The sequence below is a fragment of the Myxine glutinosa genome, chromosome 10 (genome assembly GCF_964187855.1).
Source record: "Myxine glutinosa chromosome 10, kmMyxGlut1.1, whole genome shotgun sequence".
NCBI lineage: Eukaryota > Metazoa > Chordata > Myxini > Myxiniformes > Myxinidae > Myxine > Myxine glutinosa.
Window position 1 is genome coordinate 16,300,249 of NC_136270.1, and position 16,268 is coordinate 16,316,516.

General features: G+C 47.6%; 1 protein-coding gene and 1 long non-coding RNA gene across 3 annotated transcripts in view; one reads left to right on the forward strand and one right to left on the reverse strand.

Moving 5' to 3' along the window:
• Positions 1 to 5,292, reverse strand: part of LOC137434184 (uncharacterized) — an 85,183-nt gene extending 79,891 nt beyond the window's left edge. The window contains exon 1 of the long non-coding RNA XR_010985809.2: positions 5,161 to 5,292. This is a non-coding gene — a long non-coding RNA (uncharacterized LOC137434184). The remainder of the gene's footprint in view (positions 1 to 5,160) is intronic.
• A 168-nt stretch (positions 5,293 to 5,460) lies between these two features.
• TNFAIP8 (TNF alpha induced protein 8) overlaps positions 5,461 to 16,268 on the forward strand; it is a 46,152-nt gene continuing 35,344 nt past the window's right edge. The window contains exon 1 of one of the 2 annotated variants that reach the window (XM_068126938.2): positions 5,461 to 5,600. The gene's annotated coding sequence lies outside the window, so the exon portion shown is untranslated. The remainder of the gene's footprint in view (positions 5,601 to 16,268) is intronic. The other variant, XM_068126939.2, reaches the window with a different exon arrangement.

Consider the following 16,268-nt stretch of genomic DNA (forward strand, 5'->3'; position numbering starts at 1 on the left):
GGGGGGGTGGGGGGGGGGAATGAAAAATCTGACAAACAATTTATTTTCATCTCAAAAGGAATAAGTATATTATTTGGTACATGTATGCATAAACAAAATCCATATTTTTTAGACATTTCCAAAACAAATGTACACTTGTAATGCTCCAGACAGTCTCTTGAAAGTCATTCATTGTAACTGCTCCACTGCCTGCAAGACACTCCGCTGCTCTTGTAGACGATATGGACTACCATGTACTACTGCCTGTGGACCGTGCCAACTTGAAGAATGTGACAATCCACATAACAAGTTTCTTCCAGAGGAGTCGGAGGATGACGATGAATAGCGACTAACTGTATGAGACAACAAATGCCTAATGGGCTGGTAAACCTGGCTTACTGGATTACCTGATTACTTTGTGCTTATTTAAGTAATTTTGATGATGTCCTGGGTGCCTTAAACCTAGGTATACACACTGAAAAAATCTCTCTAGGTTGACTACTATTCGATAGAGCCATTTTAGTGGATCAGGATGTCACCTTGGGATGCCATCTTGGACTTGTCAATAAATAATTAACTGATGGTAATTTTATTGATTCAATTGGATTTCTTGGGCCCTAAAACCTAGGGTTAGACACCAAAACCACCTTTCTAGGTTGAATAATAATTGAGATATGGCCATTTTAAGCTCCCGGCGGCCATCTTGGACGCCATCTTGAAAATGACCCCTTTCCGGAAGTCAGATGTTACTAGATTTTTAGTATGTTATTTAGCATGCCCAATGGTACCAGAATCCATTGAAAAACCTTTTGTATCAATTTTTTGGGGGTTAGGTGAGTTTTTTTCGTATATTGACCCTACTAATTCTATCTTGGAGTTCTACAGACAGTTTCATGGTCGAGTTTCTGCTCCGACATGCACTGTCAAATGTGGGATCTTATGTAGAAAGGTGTGTTTCTTTCTAAGTCATGTCCAATCAATTTAATTGGCCACAGGTGGACTCCAATCTGATTGTAGAGACATCTCAAGGATGATCAAAGGAAATTGGATGCACCCGAGCTCAATTTTGGAGTGTTATAGCAAAGCGGGTGAATACTTATTGACTCAAGACATTTCAGCTTAGAATTTATTTTTTTTTGTAAAAAAAAAAAAGCCAAAAAAATTAATTCCACCTTGACATTATGCAGTATTATGTGTAGATCAGTGACAATTAAAAATTTCAATTTAATCCATTTTAAATTCAGGCTGTAACTCAACAAAATGTGAAAAATGTCAAGGGGTATGAATACTTTCTGAAGACACTGTATAGAGCACGATATCTCAAAAATGGTGGATGGGTTGGTTAGTTGGCAAGAACTAGCCGATTCGATTTTGGTTCAGGTCCAGGTCCAGAAGCATGTGCAGTCTACTAGTGGAATACAAAACATAAACTGTTCAGTCTAAGGGAGGTATGTGCTCCACCGAGTGCCATTCTTGGTTTTATGCTTTTTTTTGGTGGAGGAGTGAGCGAAGGCAGTTTTAGGGTGAAGAATGCACAACACGATAAACACACTATCCTTCGACGAGACCCTCTCATATTTATCATACTCAACACAGATTACACAATCACACATCCATACTCGAGCTTCTTTTGAGTCCTGCCAATAACTCTGTTCCCTTCTATCTCTCATACTTTGAGGTACCAACTGTATCTTATTCCAGTTTAAATCTATCTATGGTTTCTGCTGATATTACCTTTCCAGGGAGACCATTCCATCCATTAACTAGAAGGGCACTCAGTAGAGAGCATACCTCCGCATGGTTGGCCATATCACTCAATGGTGAAGAATCACTTTGAAAATTCTACTACCTGGACCTGGATCCGGATCCGGATCTTCATCAAAATTGATGCGATTCTTCCTTGTCACATATCAAACCTGTCCAACAAGTGTCGTCCAAATCCATCCATAACTTTTTGAGAAATCCTGCTATGTATCGTTTTTGGCCCTATCTCCCAATGGTGAAGAATCACTTAAATAATTAAATAATTCTCATATACGAATCCATATTCAGATCTTCACCAAAATCGAATCGAATTGTCCTTGTCACACACACATCCTGTCCACCAGGTTTCGTCCAAATCCATCCATAACTTTTTGAGATATCCCGCTATGTATCGTTTTGGCCCTGTCTCCCAATAATGAAGAATCACTTTAAAAATTAAATAATTGTCATATCCGAATCCATATTCAGATCTTCACCAAAATCGAATCGAATTGTCCTTGTCACACACACAACCTGTCCACCAAGTTTCGTCCAAATCCGTCCACAACTTTTTGAGAAATCCTGCTATGTATCGTTTTTGGCCCTATCTCCCTATGATGAAGAATCACTTTAAAAATTAAATAATTGTCATATACGAATCCATATTCAGATCTTCACCAAAATCGAATCGAATTGTCCTTGTCACACACACAACCTGTCCACCAAGTTTCGTCCAAATCCGTCCACAACTTTTAGAGATATCCTGCTATGCAACGTTTTTGGTCCCATCTCCCAATGGTGAAGAATCACTTAAGAAATTCTACTATCCGGATCCGAATCCGGATCTTCACCAAAATCTAATCATGTCGTCCTTGTCACATCCACTACCTCTCTGCCAAATTTCGTCCGAATCCGTCCACGACTTTGTTGATATTTTGTTCACAAACAAGCAGACAAACCGACAGACAAGGGTGAAAACATAACCTCCATCCACCTTTGGTGGCGGAGGTAACACCTCTGAGTGAAAGACCCTACTTTACTCCCGTCTTAACTCTCGTCTTCTTTACACTAAAGCTACTTCGCCCCTGGTCCTATCACTGTCTATCCTGCTGAATAATTCTTCTGCACTTATTTTGTTTATTCCCTTATTTATCTTACTCGAACATATCCCCTCGTAATCACCTCCTTTTTTATGTACTAGGGCATGCCCGTACTATATATATATCTAAAATTATATCCCCCCCCTCTATTTACATGGAATGGTTTGGTCCATTCGCAAAGCCAAAGGCAGAGCGAACGGCTTGCGAGTACGGTGACAATCCCCCCCCTCTATTTACATCAAATGGTTTGGTCCATTCGCAACGACCACAGAACCCCCCCCCCCCTCTATTTACATGAATGGTTTGGTCCATTCGCAACGACCACAGAACCCCCCCCTCTATTTACATGCAATGGTTTGGTCCATTCGCAACGCCAAAGCGAACGGCGAACGGCTAAATCGCCATAGCTCGGTAAGTACTTGTCCGATTAATTTCAAACCTTGAAAAGGCACATCCTCGGGTCCCCAGCAATATACCTGGCAAGTTTAAAGTATATCGGACCCGTGGTTGTCGAGAAACAGCGGTCACAGACAAACACACAGACACACAGACACACAGACACACAGACACACAGAGATTACTGGAATTATAGATAGATAAAGCCCCGTCTCCTTCACCCGCTCCTCATAGCTGAGCCCCCCACTACCTCCAAATCGATAACAGCCCCCCACTACCTCCAAATCGATAACAGCCCCCAAATCCGTAAACGTCAGTCCATAACTACTTGAAACTTCTTCGCCGAAACTGCTGATGGGATTGTGACCAAACTTAGCACAAATGATATTTGGCATGTGGCAACTCAAGTTTGTTCACGGCATTAAAACATCGGGGTCTAAGTAGGTCTATCAGGGGTCTAAATGGGTCCAGGTTTGACCCCACAAAATAGAACTACACACACGATTCCCATGAAACTTGAACACAACCTTCACCTGTGATGTACCAAAGTATTGAGGTCGAAGAGGGTCTGTGGGGGGGGGGGGGGGGGGGAGGTTGAGTGGCTGTTGCTCCTGATCCAGGTGAGCTTCAGTACCCACGGTCCTTATATTCCTTTATATTAAACTGCATCGGCTCATCTTTTACCCAATCCATGAATGTATCTCGACTATTTTGAATATGATCACTTCCCTCTCTGTCATCTACCTTACCCTACCTGTGTGTCATTCCCCCTGTATTCGCCAAACTCCCTCACCACTGCCTGACCTCGCTATCTGCTCAACATTGCCTACATGCACTACCTCCTCACCACTGCCTGCACTCACAATCCCCTCACCATGCACTTTCTGCCCTCCCTACCCGCTCACCATACACTGCTTGTCCTCACTACCCCTCACCATACACTTTCTGCCCTCCCTACCCGCTCACCATACACTGCTTGTCCTCACTACCCCTCACCATACACGGTGTGCCCTTACTACCCACTCCCCATGCACTGCCTGTCCTCACTACCACCTCACCATGCACTTTCTGCCCTCCCTACCCGCTCACCATACACTGCCTGTCCTCACTACCCCTCACCATACACGGTGTGCCCTTACTACCCACTCCCCATGCACTGCTTGTCCTCACTACCACCTCACCATGCACTTTCTGCCCTCCCTATCCGCTCACCATACACTGCCTGTCCTCACTACCCCTCACCATACACGGTGTGCCCTTACTACCCACTCCCCATGCACTGCCTGTCCTCACTACCACCTCACCATGCACTTTCTGCCCTCCCTACCCGCTCACCATACACTGCCTGTCCTCACTACCCCTCACCATACACTGTGTGCCCTTACTACCCACTCCCCATGCACTGCCTGTCCTCACTACCACATCACCATGCACTGCCTGTCCTCACTACCCCTCACCATGCACTGCCTGTCCTCACTACCACCTCACCATGCACTGCCTGTCCTCACTACCCCTCACCATGCACTGCCTGTCCTCACTACCCCTCACCATGCACTGCCTGTCCTCACTACCCCTCACCATGCACTGCCTGTCCTCACTACCCCTCACCATGCACTGCCTGTCCTCACTACCCCTCACCATGCACTGCCTGTCCTCACTACCCCTCACCATGCACTGCCTGTCCTCACTACCCCTCACCATGCACTGCCTGTCCTCACTACCCCTCACCATGCACTGCCTGTCCTCACTACCCCTCACCATGCACTGCCTGTTCTCTCTACCTCCTTGCTTGAGCTTTAGGGTGAGGCAGGGAATTTAGGTTATGATCGTGAATGATTGTTCCGTTTATTTATCGACTTTTAAAGTGTAGTTATTGTGTGCATGTTATCCGGTTGTATTACCTGATTGGGGTCCGCCATATAATTATAATATATAACGTTACCTGCACCCTGCAGCAATTCGAAGTGCCGGAATCTGGATTTGACCCAAGTACGGCAGCCGAACCAACATCCTCTCATCATTCATTCCTGCCAGTTTCCGTATAAATCCGTCTCATAAATCGTGTCCGAGTCCGAGTAATATGCGACGCTTTATAGTACTAACCACTTTTTTTCTAACCACTTACTCTTCAAAATTCTGCTTATTTACTGTGTTTTTATTATCCTTTAGATGGCGATGGCAGGAGTAATTGAAGAGCCAAATGACCAACAAGCGACGTGAGAAATATACACCGCCCGACGTAAGTTGACAGGCACCAGTAAGAAGCAGAAGGCAGAAGGAAGAGAGAGGGAGCGGACGGAGGGTGCGTGGGGAAGGCAGAGGAGCACCACCACTCCGCTGAAGGAGTGTCCTGACGGAACTGGGAAAAGTGAGCGACACTTGGTAAAAAGACATTTGTCCTTCTCTATGTTAAGTTAAAATGAGTTGTGCACGGAGTGAGCAGTGAGTTCGTCTTAACTTGGACGAAAGTGAGAGAGTGCGGCAGGGAAGGCAAACATTAAACAAGCGAGCAATGAATGCTCTGGGCAAGTAGTGACTTGGAGGAGAAAGTTTGAAAACTACCTTTCATTTACCGATTTAGTCTTCAGCAAATGTGAAAACTAAAAGTGTTTAGTGCTGTCTTTATAAACATATCTTATGCCCACTCCATTCAGAAAGCCTTTTTCACTCGCTTACTCTTTTTAATCACTCACTTTTCACTCAATCACTCACTCTTTGCACTTTTACCTGCACTTTCACTCTTTGCATTCAATCTTTGTGCTCAGTCACCTTACTCTTTCAATCCCTAACTCCCAATGCACACCACGCCATAACACGCACACCACGCCGTAACACGCACACCACGCCGTAACACGCACACCACGCCGTAACACGCACACCACGCCATGACACGCACACCACGCCATGACACGCACACCACGCCATGACACGCACACCACGCCATGACACGCACACTACGCCACTCTGCGCCCTTACTCACACTCTGTGCCCTGACTCGCACTCTGTGCCCTGACTCGCACTCTGTGCCTTGACTCGCACTCTGTGCCCTGACTCGCACTCTGCGCCCTGACTCGCACTCTGCGCCCTGACTCGCACTCTGCGCCCTGACTCGCACTCTGCGCCCTGACTCGCACTCTGCGCCCTGACTCGCACTCTGCGCCCTGACTCGCACTCTGCGCCCTGACTCGCACTCTGCGCCCTGACTCGCACTCTGCGCCTGACTCGCACTCTGCGCCCTGACTCGCACTCTGCGCCCTGACTCGCACTCTGCGCCCTGACTCGCACTCTGCGCCCTGACTCGCACTCTGCGCCCTGACTCGCAGTCTGCGCCCTGACTCGCAGTCTGCGCCCTGACTCGCAGTCTGCGCCCTGACTCGCAGTCTGCGCCCTGACTCGCACTCTGCGCCCTGACTCGCACTCTGCGCCCTGACTCGCACTCTGCGCCCTGACCCGTACTCTGCGCCCTGACCCGTACTCTGCGCCCTGACCCGTACTCTGCGCCCTGACCCGTACTCTGCGCCCTGACCCGTACTCTGCGCCCTGACCCGTACTCTGCGCCCTGACCCGTACTCTGCGCCCTGACCCGTACTCTGCGCCCTGACTCGCACTCTGCGCCCTGACTCGCACTCTGCGCCCTGACTCGGCACTCTGCGCCCTGACTCGCACTCTGCGCCCTGACTCGCTCTCTACGCCCTGACTCGCTCTCTACGCCCTGACTCGCTCTCTATGCCCTGACTCGCTCTCTACGCCCTGACTCGCTCTCTGCGCCCTGACTCTTACTCTGCACCCTGACTCGCTCTCTACGCCCTAACTCGCTCTCTACTCCCTAACTCGCTCTGCTCTCTATGCCCTACTCACTCTGCGCCCTAACTTGCTCTCTGCGCCCTAACTTGCTCTTTGCGACCTGACTCACGCCCTATGCCCTGACTCGTACTCTTCCCCCTAACTCGCTCTCTACGCCCTAACTCGCTCTCCACGCCCTAACTCGCTCTCCACGCCCTAACTCGCTCTCTACTCCCTAACTCGCCCTGCTCTCTACTCTCTAACTCGCCCTGCTCTCTATGCCCTACTCGCTCTCTGCGCCCTAACTTGCTCTCTGCGCCCTCACTTGCTCTCCGCGACCTGACTCACGCCCTACGCCCTGACTCGCGCCCTACGCCCTGACTCGCGCCCTATGCCCTGACTCGCGCCCTACGCCCAGACCTGCGCCCTGCGCCCAGACCCGCGCCCTGCGCCCAGACCCGCGCCCTGCGCCCAGACCCGCGCCCTGCGCCCAGACCCGCGCCCTGCACCCAGACTCGCGCCCTGCGCCCAGACTCGCGCCCTGCGCCCAGACTCGCGCCATGCGCCCAGACTCGGGCCCTGCGCCCTGGCACGCACTCTGCGCCCTGACACGTACTCTGCACCCTGACACGCACTCTGCCCCCTGACACGCACTCTGCCCCCTGACACGCACTCTGCCCCCTGACACGCACTCTGCACCCTGACACGCACTCTGCATCCTGATTCGCACTCTGTGCTGACCCGCATCCTACTCGCCCTTTCCATTCTTTCGTCCTTAGAACTCATCTGTGGGCTCTTTGACCTCATGTACCCTCACGGTCTTTGACCACATCCTCACGGTCTTTGAACTCACCCTCGCGGTCTATGAACTCACCCTCGCGGTCTTTGCTTTGAACTCACCCATACCGTATTTGACCTCATCCTCATGGTCTTTGAACTCACCCTCGTGGTGTTCAACTCACTAAAGCACTCTTTCACTGCTTCCACTTATCTACTTATCCCGTTTTTGCTGTCCTCCCCCCCCCTCCCCCCCCCACCCCACCCCACCCCACCCCACCCCACCCTTCCTCCCATCCTCTTCCCCCCACCTTTGCCTTAACCCCACTCTTCTTTATTTACCTGCACTTCTGCGTACGTGTACCTGTATGCCTGCCTCCCACTTGAAACCTGTCCAACCATTCTCGTCTGTTTTTCTTCTTCGAAACTAAGTTTGAATCACCAAGTCCATTGCAAACCAGACAATCACAACGGCAGGGCATCCAAATGGCATGTGCAATGAAATGTCGTGTTTTGTGTCGGGCAGAGTCAGACCTTCATGACCTATTCACGTCGTTACCCATTGGTCAAGGGACAATAATTGTTTTATTGCATTTTTGGTATCGTTCTCTCTCTCAGCTCCTTGTTACCCTCGCCAGAGGAGAGGGTATTGCATTTGAGTCCGTTTGTGTCTGTTTGTCCGCACAGAATAAATAGGATTTTCTCTGCAACCGTTGGTCCGATCGACAGGAAATTTTCACCATAGGTGCAACTCCACCTGTATAATTTTTTAATGATAATTATGACGTCATAGGTCACGTGGTTCGGCCACCATCTTGGAAAAACCGAAAAACTTTGCACCTCTATATCTCCGAAAGCGCTGAATAGAAAAAATTGAGACATGGCTCATTGTAAAGAACCCTCCATTGGGAATAAAATATGTTAATGATGATGTCAGAGGTGCCTCCATTATGACGTCATAATTCGACAAGTACAAAACTTCATCCGATCAAGATGAAATTTCTTGAGCGTCATGTCGGCATAAAGTGGTGGAGAAAAAAAAAAAGATGACGTCATGGGTCACGTGGTTCGGCCGCCATCTTTGAAAAACCGAAAAAATTTGTACCTCTATATCTCTGAAAGTACTGAACAGAAAAAATTGAAACATGGCTCATTGTAAAGAACCCTCCATTGGGAATAAAATATATTAATGATGATGTCAGAGGTGCCTCCATTATGACGTCATAATTCGACAAGTACAAAACTTCATCCGATCAAGATGAAATTTCTTGAGCATAACCTAGGAATAAATTAGTTTAGAAAAAAAAAAGATGACGTCATCGGTCACGTGGTTCGGCCGCCATATTTGATTTAACACAAAAGCCTTAAAAACCACTGAAAATACATCCTGGCGAGGGTTTGCAATCTCTGATTGCTCTTTTACTTGTTATTATATTGTATTATATATTAGACCTTGTCTGGTGTTCTTGCCCCAGGACACAGGTGACAGGTTATCTTTTGAGGTTATCTCGCTATTCCGTTTGTTTTGTGTTGGCCACACAAGTTAGCTTGTGAACGGAAATGCAGAATGCCCTGGATAAGGTCGAAACGTGACGTTTCCTACCTGGTAACAGTAACACGATGCGCCGAGTTAGTGTGGGAAAGCGTAGAACCCGCTTGATCGCGCAAGATGGTTGTGACATCAAACAAGTCGAAGCACGAAGATTTTCTGTTTATACAATGTGTCTGTGCTTGTGAGATATGGTAGTTTAAATAGCAAATGGTCCCATACCCTTCATGCTTGGCTGTATGTGCGTTATAACAGACATTCTTATCCGGTCATCCGCAATGACTTAGGGGTTTCGTTCACCTTGGCACTCCAGCTGCTCCATTCCCACCGATGTGACTGGCAACAACCGAACTGGACTGGAATGGAAGAAAGCAATTTAGAGGTTTTTTCCAATCATTGTCTCTGCATTTGTTCAAGTCCTGAGCACAGGCGAACGAGCCTCATTTGCCGTCGACTGTGGAAAGAGAGGGAGAAGAGAGAAACAAACCGCAGGAGTCACAGCAATGCATGCACTTCGAGATAACACGTTTAGTTTCCGCTAATGCCAGATAGCGAGACAGCTGGCAATATTGTGAACCACTCCCAACCGTCTCCTCTCGCCGCCTTCCCAGGCAATGTGCAGCAGGTTCGTGGAACTGGCAACATGTCTGTTAACCCAGCATGTTGCTAGAGCAGTTTGCATGTCGTGCTCACCCACTTAGCATCCCAACGAAAGCTGGCACCATTTCCCAAACTTCATGCCAACCAAACGCTCGACAGTCAGGGCATGCATAGAAGGTTCTAGAAAGAGTTTAGTCCTTGCTGTTCCATTGGTTTTTGGACTTGAATATTGGTGTCTTCATTTAATTTTGTCTTGGTCTGCCAGTCAGTGCTCAGATTTTGTGCTCGATAACCCCAGAATCAAGGGAAGTAAGAGGGAAGGGATTTCGAAAGGCGGTTGTAGCAATGGCAAGACACTGTTTGAAGCGGATATGAGAGTTGGGAGGAGAAGTGTTTGTGAGATTGAAACATGTGAACAGTGATGGAAAGAAAGATTTGATTCCAGGAAAACCATGGGCTGCTACCTACGGGAGAGACGGCGCTGCACAAGGTCGTTGAAAACGAAATGGCAAATGCACTCGCAAACGGTTGCTTTGTACGTGCTGCCCGAATCATCATGGCGAAAAGAATTGTGACTCGGTCATGCAAGAATCCCACTTGATGGTTTAGTGCTGAAGAGTGTGTGTGTGTGTGTGTGTGTGTGTGTGTGTGTGTGTGTGTGTGTGTGTGTGTGTGTGTGTGTGTGTGTGTGTGTGTGTGTGTCACACAGTCAAACTTTCACTTTTCGAATTATCATCATTGTAACCTCCGACACCAAAGGTGGATTGAGGTTATGTTTTCACCCCTGTCTGTCTGTTTGTCCGTTTGTGAACACGATATCTCAAAAAGTTGTGGACGGATTTGGACGAAATTTGGCAGAGATGTAGCGTATGTGACGAGGACGAAATGATTAGATTTTGGTTAAGATCTGAATATGGATTCGGATATGAGTATTTAATTTTTTAAGTGATTCTTCACTATTGGGAGATGGGGCCAAAAACGATACATAGCAGGATATCTCAAAAAGTTGTGGACGGATTCGGACGAAACTTGGTGGAGAGGATGTGTGTCTGACAAGGACGAATTGATTCGATTTTGGTGAAGATCTGAATATGGATTCGGATATGAGTATTTAATTTTATTAAGTGATTCTTCACTATTGGGAGATGGGGCCAAAAACGATACATAGCAGGATATCTCAAAAAGTTGTGGACGGATGATTTCGATTAAACGTGATTCTGTATTGTGATTTACTAGAATACTCTGGGATACAAAACGTAAACTGTTCACCTGGCGGAGGTATGCTCTCTACTGAGTGCCGTTCTAGTTTTTCTTGTTATTAGTCCCCTACCCGTTTCACCGCAGCGCCGATAGATTTTCTCTCTGTCCATCCGTCCCACGTGTGGTTTTTCAGACTTTTTCCCTGTACCCTTTAACATATTCAAATTAAACTTGGTATGTGGCTTTATTATGATAAGTTACAGAACAAGTTACAGTTTCAGGGCTTTTTGTCAATTTTTCAGTTATGCCCTTCATTCCCCCCCCCCCCCCCCCCCCCCCCACAAATTCAACAATGGTGATGTTACCATCTTCTAAAACACCAGTGGTTACAGACAGACAAGTTCGGACTAATTGACTGCATAATCTGCTGAACTCCCCTCCATCATCAGGTTTTCGGCCCATTAAGTTAAGTAGCTTTAGGAGCTGAGGGCATTGCACGTGCACGTTTGCACCAAGGCATGCCTCCGTCTCGTGTAAATGTCAGCCTGTCTTAATGCATTAGTTGTTTACTTCGTGGGTAGACAAGAGAATGGACGAATGAGTGTAAAACAAAAAGAAAAGGGATAAGGCAAATTTGATAAAGAGTGAAGCTTAAACATGCAGTGATACTTTGGGGTCATCATTTGCTTACTGGTTCATCATTGGGGTTCTGGACAAAATTAACTTGGTCACTGTTTCGTAACGTCCTTATCACAAACCATAACCGCCACCACCATCCATGAGGGCAATGCTCGGTGAGTGATTTTTACAAGAAAATTATATCAGCAGCCTGACTTGGACTGTTGGCAACTCAAAACTGTTGACACAAGGCAAATGCAAACATTGTCTTGTTCCAGCTCCAGAAGCTGGCAAGCACAGCCATAGTGGTAAAAGTTACAATGAAGCTTCTGCTAAGAGACAGAGAGATGGACACGGAAAGAATTTTTATACAAAGTCGAGGCTCTTGGCGGAGCAAGAACATAAAACGGATCAGGATGTGACATAACAAAAGGAACAGCAGAAAGGGAGTGGGAAACTCACCAATAGAAGGAGACTTGGACAGGTAAGGAATGTAAGGGAGAATGAGGGTAGGTAAGGATGCAGGGGGTGGACAAGATGGATTATACAGAAACAAACTCTGAGAAAGGAAAAACTGGAAATTTGGAAGGGGGTGCGCTTGGGACTAGGGTTAACGGGGATAGAAAAGGTCAGGGTTTTGGATGGGAGGTGTGGGGGGCGTGATCTGAGATAGTGGTGAACAGCTCTCTTGAAGCCCTGGAGGGAAGAATGAGATTGAAGAGCATGTGGAAGTTGATTCCACAGGTGGGGAAACAACAACACAACAACATGCATTTTAAGGCCATGTTCCCTGCTAGAGCGGGGGTTAGCCTTGCGGTCCCCATGACAATCTTCTCCATTTTGCCCTATTTTCTGCATCTCTCCTTGTGGTTAACCCCCTTGCCCGCATTTCTTCTTCCACCATCTTTAGCCAAGTCTTTCTCGGTCTTCCCCGTCCTCTACTTCCTTCTACATTAACTTCCATCACTCTTCTCAACCAGTCACTTTCATCCTTCCTCAATACATGACCAAACCATCTCAACCTGTTCCTCTTCACAGCATCAATCACAGGCAATATTCCCATCATCTTTCGCAATTCATCACTTGTCTTCCTCTCTCTCAACGATACTCCGCACATCCATCGAACCATTCGCATTTCCACCCTTTCCAGCCTTCGTTGCTGCTCTACGTTCATTACCCATGTCTCGCTCCCATAAATCATAACACTTCTCACACATGCAGCATACACCTTTCCCTTCAGCTTCAGCGACACTCTCCTCCTCATCAGCACGCCACTCAGTTCCCGAAACTTCTTCCATGCACATCTCACTCGAGCAACCGTTGCCGAGTCTGATCCACCTTCTCCATTCAGCATGTCTCCGAGGTAGCAAAATGTTTTCACACCTTCCAGCTTCACGCCGTCTCCAAGATCCAACTCAACATTTCCTCCATCTGCAGCTCCCTCTGTGCACACCTTACATTTGAATGTAGCTGCCACACTGGTTAATGACCCTCTCAGACCACTACATTTTTGATGAACCCACTCAGCACACATTGTACATTGAATGGAGTTCACTCCGACACCCTTCTTGCACACAGCACACGGCCACTTCCCAGTTCTTTCCACCTCACCACATGCTTTACCACTTGCCATCACCTTTGTCTTTCCGATATTCACTTTCAGACCTTTTGTCTCCATACATTCCTTCCACTTGTTCATCTTTTCCTTCAGTCCATCCATACTTTCCGCAATCAACACCAGATCATCTGCATACAACAACTCCCACGGTAAACCCTCCTTTACGGTCTGAGCCAGCACCTCCATCACAGCTACAAATAGTAGTGGACTTAGTACCGACCCCTGATGCACTCCCACCTTCACCTCAAACTCACCACTGTTCCCGTCCTTCGTCCTTACAGCTGTGCGTGCTCTTTTGTACATTGCCATCACTACTCTGATCAACCATTCCTCCACTCCTAACTTCCTCAATGCCCATGTCAATACTTTGCGTGGAACCCTATCGAATGCTTTCTCCAGATCAACAAACCCAAAAAACAACTTCTTCCTCTTATCCATGTACTTCTCCTGCAACTGCCTCACAATGAAAAGCGCATCTGTCGTTCCTCTTCCTGGCATAAATCCAAACTGCATTTCGTCGATCTTCACTTTCTTCCTTATCCTCCTCTCCAACACCCTTTCCAATACCTTCATTCCATGCTCCAATAACTTTATCGCTCGGTACGAGCCACACTCCAGAGGGTCACCTTTCCCCTTGTATAGAGGGACGAGGGTACTCGGTTCCCAATCCACTGGAATGCGGCCTTCTTTCACCACCAGATTACAGATCTCGGTCATTCTCTTCACACCCCAACTTCCTGCTGCCTTCAACATATCTCCCACAACTCCCGTCGGCCCTCCCGCTTTTCCACTCTTCATTGCTTTTATCGCTTCCTCAACTTCCTTCTCAGTTATCTTCTCTGCCGGTCCTAAAACTGGGTTACTCTCTATGTTGCCATCCCATTCATTCTCTGTATTCAACAGCATTTCCATATATCTTTTCCATCTTCCTTTAATTCCATCTGGGTCGACAACGATTTGTCCCACTTCATCCTTCAAGCAACTCACCCCCATCACATCACACCTCTCTTTCGCTATCTGCTTTGCAATCCTGAATACTGCTTTCTGACCCTCTTCCGAATCCAAGCGTTCTCCGAACATTTTCCTACATGCCTCCTGCGCCTTTGCTACCTCTTTCTTTGCAGCCTTCCTGGCTGCCTTATAACTTTCATGCTCTGCTGTTTCTGCTCCCGTACCCTTCGCCTTCTGCCACTCTTTGAACTTCTTCCTCTTCTCGTCAATCCTCTTTCCAACCTCAACATCCCACCACCATGTTTCCGAGTGCCTCGGTGGTCCTTTTCTCCATCCACATACCTCACCAACGGCTCCCAACAGACTAGCTTTCATTGACATCCAACCACTTTCAAGCTCAACCACATCATCCTCTACCCTACTCAGCCTCTCTTTTAATGCCTCCCTTACTGTCACCTCTTTCAACCTCCACACCTTCATTCTCGGTTGGTACTTCACCCGCCGAGCTCTCCTCGCACCTTTCACCCTTATGTCGCAGACAACCAAGTGGTGCTGTGAAACAGCCTCCTCCCCCGGGATCACCTTTGTGTCCCGGAGGTGCCCCCTATCTCGCCGACGCACCATCAGGTAGTCAACGGTTGTCGTCGACCCACCTGACGTGTATGTAACAAGCTTATTGTCCTCTTTCTGGAACTGAGTATTACAAATCAACAAATCAGCTCCATCAGCAAACTCCAAAATCCTTACACCTTCTCCATTTCTCACACCATATCCGTAACCCCCATGAACTCCCTCAAAACCATCCATACTCCTTCCCACATGTCCATTCAGGTCTCCTCCCACCACAACAACTTCCTCATCTTTCACGTTTTCCATCAGCTTCTCTATCGCACACCAGAACTTGTCCTTCTCTTCATCGCTTCGACCAACCTGCGGAGCATATCCCGAGATGACGTTCACCAAGAGCTTTCCAATCATCATTTTCACCATCATCAACCTATCACTCACTCTAGTCACACTCACCACACTGTCTACAAACTCCTCAGAAAACAGGACACCAACACCATTCACGCCCTCCGGGCACCCTTGCCACACAAACTTGTATTTCTGTCCCTGCCTACCCTTCACCATTCTCACACCACTTCCCTTCCATCTCGTCTCTTGCACACAACATATGTCCACTCTTCTTCTGACCAATACTTCCACCACTTCTCCTGATCTCCCTGTCATTGTCCCCACATTACATGTCCCAAACCTCAGAAACCGATCTCCACTTCGGGCTGCACCCTGCCCATATGTACTTGTGATTGTCATGGTTCTCTTTTTTGAGGCAATGTTTTTTATGGCCGGATGCCCTTCCTGACGCCAACCCTCTTAGTCGTCTCTTACGACACGCAGGGATACGGTGTACCTATTCTGACCAGGGTACACACTGGGAAACATTTAAAACATGTAAATTCTGGGGGGGTGGGGGGGGGGCGTCAGCATCACAGCTGCGGTTTAAACATATTCCAACAATATCCAAACAGAACGATGGAAAAAAAAAAAAAAAAGGGGAAACTTGGTATGTGGCTTTATTATGATAAGTTACAGAACAAGTTACAGTTGAGCATGGGGAGGTGGGGAAAAAGAGGAACAAATGAGTGGAGGTGAGCAGTGATCCTGGATTTTGGGAATGTCACCAGAAGGGGGTTCATTGTGGACCGTGTGCACCCTGCATGAACCTGGAGAGGACAAAGCGTGGAAAGAGCATAGGATGCAAGACCGGAAAGGAGGCAGCAGAAGATAGAGTCCACCGAGCTATCTGTGATGTGAAAGTGATAGGCCCATAGACTCGGCTTCATCGCAGGAGATTCCAATGATCTTCAGTTGTGAGGCAGGGGAGCCAGCCCAGAGAGGAAATTAGTACTCCATCAAACTGCGGATGAAACCCTTATAGGTGGATAGGAGATTA